The following is a 9,424-nucleotide window of genomic DNA, read 5'->3' on the forward strand; positions in this document are numbered from 1 at the left end:
GTAGAGTGTTAGTCCAACATGCAGGTCTTGTAGTAGAGTGTTAGTTCAACATGCAGGGCTTGTAGTAGAGTGTTAGTCCAACATGCAGGGCTTGTAGTAGAGTGTTAGTCCAACATGCAGGGCTTGTAGTAGAGTGTTAGTTCAACATGCAGGGATTGTAGTAGAGTGTTAGTTCAACATGCAGGTCTTGTAGTAGAGTGTTAGTCCAACATGCAGGGCTTGTAGTAGAGTGTTAGTCCAACATGCAGGGCTTGTAGTAAAGTGTTAGTCCAACATGCAGGGCTTGTAGTAGAGTGTTAGTCCAACATGCAGGGCTTGTAGTAGAGTGTTAGTCCAACATGCAGGGCTTGTAGTAGAGTGTTAGTTCAACATGCAGGGCTTGTAGTAGAGTGTTAGTCCAACATGCAGGTCTTGTAGTAGAGTGTTAGTCCAACATGCAGGTCTTGTAGTAGAGTGTTAGTCCAACATGCAGGGCTTGTAGTAGAGTGTTAGTTCAACATGCAGGGCTTGTAGTAGAGTGTTAATCCAACATGCAGGGCTTGTAGTAGAGTGTTAGTCCAACATGCAGGGCTTGTAGTAGAGTGTTAGTCCAACATGCAGGGCTTGTAGTAGAGTGTTAGTCCAACATGCAGGGCTTGTAGTAGAGTGTTAGTTCAACATGCAGGTCTTGTAGTAGAGTGTTAGTCCAACATGCAGGTCTTGTAGTAGAGTGTTAGTTCAACATGCAGGGCTTGTAGTAGAGTGTTAGTTCAACATGCAGGGCTTGTAGTAGAGTGTTAGTTCAACATGCAGGGCTTGTAGTAGAGTGTTAGTCCAACATGTAGGTCTTGTAGTAGAGTGTTAGTTCAACATGCAGGGCTTGTAGTAGAGTGTTAGTTCAACATGCAGGGCTTGTAGTAGAGTGTTAGTCCAACATGCAGGGCTTGTAGTAGAGTGTTAGTCCAACATGCAGGTCTTGTAGTAGAGTGTTAGTCCAACATGCAGGGCTTGTAGTAGAGTGTTAGTTCAACATGCAGGTCTTGTAGTAGAGTGTTAGTCCAACATGCAGGGCTTGTAGTAGAGTGTTAGTCCAACATGCAGGTCTTGTAGTAGAGTGTTAGTTCAACATGCAGGGCTTGTAGTAGAGTGTTAGTCCAACATGCAGGGCTTGTAGTAGAGTGTTAGTCCAACATGCAGGGCTTGTAGTAGAGTGTTAGTTCAACATGCAGGGCTTGTAGTAGAGTGTTAGTCCAACATGCAGGGCTTGTAGTAGAGTGTTAGTCCAACATGCAGGTCTTGTAGTAGAGTGTTAGTCCAACATGCAGGGCTTGTAGTAGAGTGTTAGTTCAACATGCAGGGCTTGTAGTAGAGTGTTAGTTCAACATGCAGGGCTTGTAGTAGAGTGTTAGTCCAACATGCAGGGCTTGTAGTAGAGTGTTAGTTCAACATGCAGGTCTTGTAGTAGAGTGTTAGTTCAACATGCAGGTCTTGTAGTAGAGTGTTAGTCCAACATGCAGGGCTTGTAGTAGAGTGTTAGTTCAACATGCAGGGCTTGTAGTAGAGTGTTAGTTCAACATGCAGGGCTTGTAGTAGAGTGTTAGTTCAACATGCAGGGCTTGTAGTAGAGTGTTAGTCCAACATGCAGGTCTTGTAGTAGAGTGTTAGTTCAACATGCAGGGCTTGTAGTAGAGTGTTAGTCCAACATGCAGGGCTTGTAGTAGAGTGTTAGTTTGACATGCAGGGCTTAGACTTAGGACTTAATTAGTAGAGTGTTAGTGAAGGTAAAACTATCCAGTGCTTTTACAATGGAGTTTCACTGTCTAGCAACTATCAAGTTCCATGGAGAACGTTCCACCCTGTTTCAACATCAAGGGCAATGTGAGTGGTGTTCAGTAAGGTAGGGTGTGGTCTGCTAAAACACACACCATATAAACCTATGAAATTAATTAAAGACTCCAATCTCCGGTAATGGCGAAATGTCATAATTAGACTGGTACAGTCCTTTACTATGGATAACAATGGGATTTGAAGTGTACAAAAATGTATTTGTCATACTTGTCATATATTATATATATATGAAAAGGCACAGCTTTAGACATGGCTCGGTCCTGATAAAGCTACGAGACTCCTTGCACTAAGTGTTGTTATGGTTGATCTGTTATTGAACTACGAGTCGCCATCGCTTGGTGAACTCGTCCTCCTCCTCTTAAAGCCAAAGCAGACGGGAGAACAGTTTGTTTTTAAGTCAAACAGCTCCTCTGTTCTCACTTTGTTCTGGACACAGTTTGTTGCTCTAAAACAGGATTCAGGGAACAAATCAAATGTGGGGTTGAATGTGTCTCTTCTACAGTTACGTGGTTAGAAACGAAGCGTCACCCCAGCAGCACAACGACACACACCATGGATATAGATATGTTTGCACTATAGTCTTCTGCTTTCGGCTCTTATTATGGCAAAGGTCGGCGTCCGTCCACCTTCCACTTGAGCAGTCCTAGTCGGAGACAAAGGCTACATTTATATAGGAACAAAAACGAAAATTGGATTCAACCATCTGTGGCATGGGTTAAAAAGTCATTTTCATGGAGGTACACATCAGAGTTCATGTGGTTTTTTACACAGCCATGAAAATAATGAACCCTTTCACTACCACACTACAGAAGGTTAACCTTAGTGAAAGGGTTAACCTTCTGTAGTGTGGCTGTGAAAGGGTTAACCCTTTGTCATGTGGCAGTGAACGGGTTAACCTTCTGTATTGTCGCAGTGAAAGGGTTAACCGTCTGTATTGTCGCAGTGAAAGGGTTAACCCTTTGGTAGTGTGGTAGTGAAAGGATTAAAAGGTAGAATCTGTAATGCCATCAAACGGCGACCTCTAGGCAAGCCCCACCTCCTTTTTTTACATTATTTATTTTTAGTGTGATGTGTGGGTTGGAGTTGAGTGGAGGATAGTGGCCTGAGAGGTCTGGAGAAATTCACAGTATAATAAGTTACTAAACTTACCAAAAGTTACCAAAACAAAAACACGTAAACAAAGTGCAATACAAAGTGGGGCTCTTTTGCCTAGAGGTCGCTGTTTGACAGCATTAGCATTAGGCTGGGAGCCAACATAGAGCCATATCCCCCAACTGTTTTCACTTTTCACATGTGAATAGCCATGCATATATCCATGCAGACCTGCTCTGTCAGCCCGATCTCACTTAAATTATGTAAATAAAGTACTTATCGACCACAGGAAAAAGGTTTATAGCCATTAGTAATATATTAATGTATTTTTTTAAATGTACAATGTGTACGTATTAGAAATAAGTACACATATTACATATTAAGTTCATGGGAGGCAAGTGCCTTTACTTCAAGACTACCGAGACACTCTTCCCAAACCCTAACCTTAACCACACTGTTACCTTAAACTAACCATAACCGTCAAACCCTAACACTAACCTTAACCCTAACTTTCTATCTTAACTAGGGATGTCCGATATTGGCATTCAAATGTGATATCGGAAAATATCGGTATCGGTTACATTTATTTATTTATTTTTTTATTCTTTTTTTTTTAACATTTATTTCACCTTTATTTACCCAGGCAAGCAAGTAAGAACAAATACTGATTTTATTTATTGTCAAAAATATGCATAATGTTGTGTTAATTCCATGACAAGATATATGTAATGTTAATTACCTGAAATTATTCAGTTTTTTGGAGGGGGAAACCCTGCATATATCGGTATCGGTTGATATCGGTATCGGAAATTAAGAGTTGGACAATATCGGTATATCGGTATCGGTAAAATAGCCAATATCGAGCATCCCTAATCTTAACGATCTATTCTAGTTCTATGAATGCTAGTGATGCTCAGCATCATTCTGCACATATCTCGCTCCAGTGTATATGCACTGAATAAAACCTCACAATGTACCCTTACATACTAACATCCGTCTGACCACACCCCCATCTGCTACCTACATAAGCAGGGGTGTTGCCACACACTCATCTCCTTCCCAAAAAATTTCACCACAAGAAAAGATTAAGGGCCACAGTGGCGTCTAGACGCTGAGCGTCACTAGCATTCATAGAACTACGGTTATATTCATAACCTATCGTTCTATATCATGCTAGCTTCCGCTCAGCGTCATTCTGCACAACGGGAGCTGAGCAAGAGCTTGAAGCTCGACAAATGTACCCCGCTGAGGCCCCCCACAACCATCAGACCGGGGAGGACCGAGCCCCCCGACCCTCCCTAATGGAGGATACCCTCCCTATTGGAGGACGGGAGGGAGACGGATCCGACCGTGCGAAGAGGAACTCGAGCAACTCAACGCACAGGGTGAGCAGACGTGGCTTGACCCCACGACTACGCACAAGCACAACCCGCATGCCACCAGGGAACGAACGGAAGGAACAAACCTCGTTACCGCCCCCAAAATCACGGGGTCAAGAGCAAACTCAACCCCGTGGCAAGGCCGTAGCAGCGGAGCGCGAAAGAAGACCCAGACCCAGAAGGGACTGGAGCCCCCCGGAAAAAAGGGGGCCCGGAGAGGTCAACGACGCCACAGCATCAATACCTCACCAGGCGGTCACTAGTGACACCGCCCCCCACATCGCCAGCGTATTCGGACAGGGCCCCTCCGAGAGCGGGCCCTTCCCCCCACTAGCACGCCGCCTGGCACACTGACCCTGGCACACTCAGGCAGTCAGCATGGCTGTAACTCGAAGCACTCAAGAGGCTACACTACAGCGGGAGCAGGCAGCGCACCGGGGAGACGACCTCCAGAAGGGGTCGATCCCTCAATCCAGGCAGCAGGCATTTGACCCGAGCCTGGAGCACTGCGGACGAGACAGGCGCCAAAGGGGTCAACTGAAAACAGCACCCCCAGCGGAAGGGGCGTATGTTTCAAGTTTCTTTAATAGTTGTCATACAGAAGTACAGAATACTTTTATACAAAATGCTTCTTACTGTTACGCTCCAGAGACTGTGCTAGACAAGATAAGTATGAAATAAAATAGTATAGCATGTAAAATAGAAGTAAAAATAGAGGTCACAGTGTTCAGTATAGACATATGTACAATGTTCGATGCAGAATAGAAGTAACTGAGTTACCATACAATATACAATATACTATGCAATGTACTAATATACAATACTATATAGTGCAGAGCAGAAATGGGATGAGGTACAATTTAGGTACAATTTACAGTAAGGTGTACGAGTTGTAGTGCAAATCCTTTACCAATAAATATAAAGTGTAAAGTGTGTTTATGATCTAAAGTGTGGAGAGTGGGTGCTGCAGTGTGTTGTTTGTTTAAGTGAGTGTGTGCGTGTGGGTGTGTGTGCTGTGTGCATTTGATGGTTGTTGCATAGTGTTTATTGTTCGTTGAGCAGCCTGATGGCCTGGGGATAGAAGCTTCTTCTGAGTCTTTCTGTGCTCGCCTTAAGACTCCGGTATCGCTTGCCTGACCGCAGCAGTTCAAAGAGGCAGTTGTTCGGGTGGCTGGAGTCCTTGATGATTCTCTTAGCCTTCCCCCTGCACCGCTTGTTGTAAATGTTCTGGAGGGTGGGAAGCCCCCCTCCAATTGTGCGTTCGGCTGAACGTGTCACTCTTTGTAGTCTGCTACGGTCTTGTGCAGTGCTATTCCCAAACCAGGAGGTGATGTTGCCAGTCAGGATGCTCTCTATTGTACATGAGTAGAAGTTCCTAAGGATCTTCTGACTGACTTGGAACTTCCTTAGGCGCCTGAGGAAGTAGAGGCGTTGTCGTGCCTTCTTCACAACACTGTCAATGTGTGTGGTCCATGTCAAGTCCTCGGATATGTGGGCTTCGAGGTACTTGAAACTGTTCACTCTCTCAACCGGTGCCCCGTCGATGCTGAGGGGGCTGTAGTCCTTGACCCCCGACCTCCTGAAGTCCACAATCATCTCTTTTGTTTTGCTGACGTTCAGGGAGAGGCAGTTCTCCTGACACCACTGTGACAGATTCTCTACCTCTTCCAGGTAGGCCCTCTCGTCGTTGGCAGAGATCAGGCCCACCACTACTGTGTCATCAGAAAATTTGATGATTGTGTTGTTGTTCCGCTGTGCCACGCAGTCATGTGTGTACAGGGAGTAGAGGAGGGGGCTCAGAACACAGCCCTGGGGGGCCCCTATGTTGAGCCTGATGGATGTATGCTGGCATTGTTGCGCACCATGACAAAGCCTCCACCAAAAAACCCTGACCCAGAGGGGCCGAGGCAGAGAAGGCTGACACGATTGGCAGACGTCATGAACGTGCAGGGGCACACTCAACCGGGTAACCCGGGAGTTGACTCCGCTCCAACACACCAGGGAATCAACCACCCTCTTGGTACCACATGCGGTGGTTGTTCCTATACCGCAGTACAAGTGTTTCAGTTTTCAAAACGGGGTTATCCCAGGCCTACGGGTCGATGAAACACAACTTCGGACCGGGCCCGGCGGACCGGGAAGCACACAGGGATGCCAGAGGAGGTCCATAAGACCACCCCAACAGCCCCCTCTTCGCCATGCGTAAGAGAGGGGCGAAAGGTAAAGGAGCACAGGGTACAACATGTACCCAACAAAGGGTCTCCATAACGCCCAACAATGTGACACCCGGGCCGACCCGGAATTTTTCCCCCTAAAAAAAGCACAAGTCCCTCACGGTATCAGAACAGCAGATCTGCGTCCCCGGCGGACAACGGGTTAACTGACCTGGACCAGCATGACCAGAACCAGTCCCGTGCCCTAATCACGCCGAGATCCCCACTCCAAGAGAGGGGGTAGGTACGCGTGTCGAACTAAAAGATGAAAAGAGGGCGCCACCCAGACGGTCCCATTTGTACCACGCTCAGTGGCCCACCCCAAGGGCGTGAGACCCCTCTACCTATGTTTTGATCTATTCCGTTAACATCCCCCAGATATGAACGAGAATTCGTCGAGACCTAGTAACAGGCGATCGGAAGAGAAAACCTCCATCCCAGTTGCCCTATAAAAACGTCGTTTTAATAACGAGCAACCAAGGCGTACCAGCCTCATACGTGCTTCTTATCAGAAACACCCCGAGCCAGCACTATGTATGCGTCGAGACCCAAACACATCAATGGATAGTCTAACAAGACACCAGACATTGTTCCTCCAAGTCGCCTGGGAGAACGACAAGGAGCCGTCGTGCTTCATGTTCTTTCCTCTTTTTATTAAAAAAGAAAAAAACACAGACTGACATGAATCCCACGTGACGCGGGTAAAAAAAAAATTTTACATCCCGTCACCCTCACCACAGGGAGGAGACGGGAATCCTCAGAGAGACTTCCCACGCGAGCTGTATAGATTGAAAAAGAAAATTGCAATATTGAGCTATGTAACACTTGGGTTAGGACTCTCCGAGGAGGAGGCTCTGAACCAATACACACTCAATAATCGAATTGAATCGAATACACATACAAAAGAGCAGAACTCCTTTTTGAAGTTCTACTCACCTTGACATTCTGAGGAGGAGGCTCTGAAACTCTGAGGAGGCTCCCTCACTGGGAAGGAGGGTTCGAACTCACAGAAGGCACTTCTCCCTGAGGAGGAGCTTCGTGAGGAGGAGCTCTGACAACTCCCTGAAACAGATCCATAACATGGAACCTGAACAACTCACGGAAGTCTTACCAATAGAAACGCGTTCAGTGACGTACTCTATGGCGGGGGAATTTCCGCGGTGCACACGCCCAATCTTTCAGGGTGTGGGACCAGGAAACTCCCCCCCCCCCCCCCCCCCCACCCTGTAACGTGCCAAACAGCAACGTGACAGGAACCCTGAAGGACAGGGGGTTTCAACCCCTGACCAATCAGAAAAGGGGAGGAAAGGTTTACCAGTTCACACCTTTACAACCCCTCACCCCTGATACGATGTAATGACAAAGTAGAGCATGACCCAGTCATTGCATGCTACATGAAGCATCTAACAGCTTCATATAGCTCATGTGCTAACCTGCTATCTGATCTTTACTAAGGAAAAAACACAGAACAGAGCGGGCCCCTTTAAGAGCCCCGGTACCAGACTTACACATGTGCTTCTGTGGGCCAAACCTAACCCAGTTGTAGATCTCAACGACACACACAACCCTTCATCACAACAAAAAATGGCAAAAGTACACTCTTACTACAGAGGAACGCCGTTTTTCATAACGAGAGAGACATAAGTCCTTGATTACGTATTGGCCACAGGCCTTGCTAAGCACACATGATAAGTGACCAAACAATCTTTTCTTTAGGAAAAGAATAGTTTCTCAAGCGGAAGCACAACCCCAGCAACTTAAGCTGAGGGTTACATCGTATCCCCACAAACACAGTGACACAATATATTGTAAACAAACATGTCTGAGAGTAGGGGGGGAAGCCCCAGGGAAACCGGGGGGGTCACCCCTCCTACCTTACCCTTGATACGACCAGGTTGAACAGGTACCCCTGTTAATATGTGAACATGCTGTTCATTGTCATCACAGGCTGAGAAAAAGATTCATTCCTCAATCACATGTCACTAAGCATAGCTTCACAGGTTAATTAACCCACTTAGTTGTGAGTTCACCCACGTTACAACGTTACATGAACACACATGTTCTCATCACAACTAACCAGTTCATTTTTACACATGTAAAAAACAACGCCGATTTTCTATGGAGAGAGAAGCTATACCAGTGACAAGACAATTCACACACAACACGCGTCGTATCCTCAATGTATTGCAGCAACACATGTTTTGGAAACATCGTTATTACAAAACATTTAGAAGGGAAGGAAAGAAGAAGTGTTTAAAGTCCGGTCAGGACTCCTACCTCCACCCTGAGCACAGGCCGAGAGGACTGCAACACTGGTCAACGGGACACTGAGTCGAACCCGGCATCTCCTGCGTTGGTGACGAGGGTAATGTCTGCTACGCCACCCAGCCGCCGTTCTCCATGTTGACGAAGTCCTCGCTGGCATGGCACCCGGGTGTAGGGTCGACTAACATCCTCTGTCAAAGATGACGTCGTAGTCAGAGTGTTTAAGGCATGTTATAGTCACAGTAACGTTCAACAGTGTAGCATTAAGCTAACAGCCGCCCGACTGATAGCAACAAGCTAACGTTTCCTAGCCTAGTGAACACAACGAGCTAGCGCCGCAGCTAACAGCTGACTGGCTAACAACAGTAGGCCACAACCTAGCACGCCAGCTAAGCAGCTATCACCTGAACTGTACACAACTACATAATAAGCCACACTTCAGACAGGCCGCCGCCTGAGTCCCCCCTCATCCTAAGAGAGCAAAGAAAAAGAAATGTCAAACACAGTTTTCAACTGTGATTTACCAGACATGCAGCGGAGTCGGCTCAATTCCCATCCGGGCTGCAGCCGACTTGAGCATGGAACTACCGATAAAGAAGATCCATGCCCACTTTTCCTCGTGCTTTAGGGTGTACTTCCACATTCATG

This window comes from Notolepis coatsorum (genome assembly GCF_963971535.1).
Source record: "Notolepis coatsorum genome assembly, chromosome: 5".
NCBI lineage: Eukaryota > Metazoa > Chordata > Actinopteri > Aulopiformes > Paralepididae > Notolepis > Notolepis coatsorum.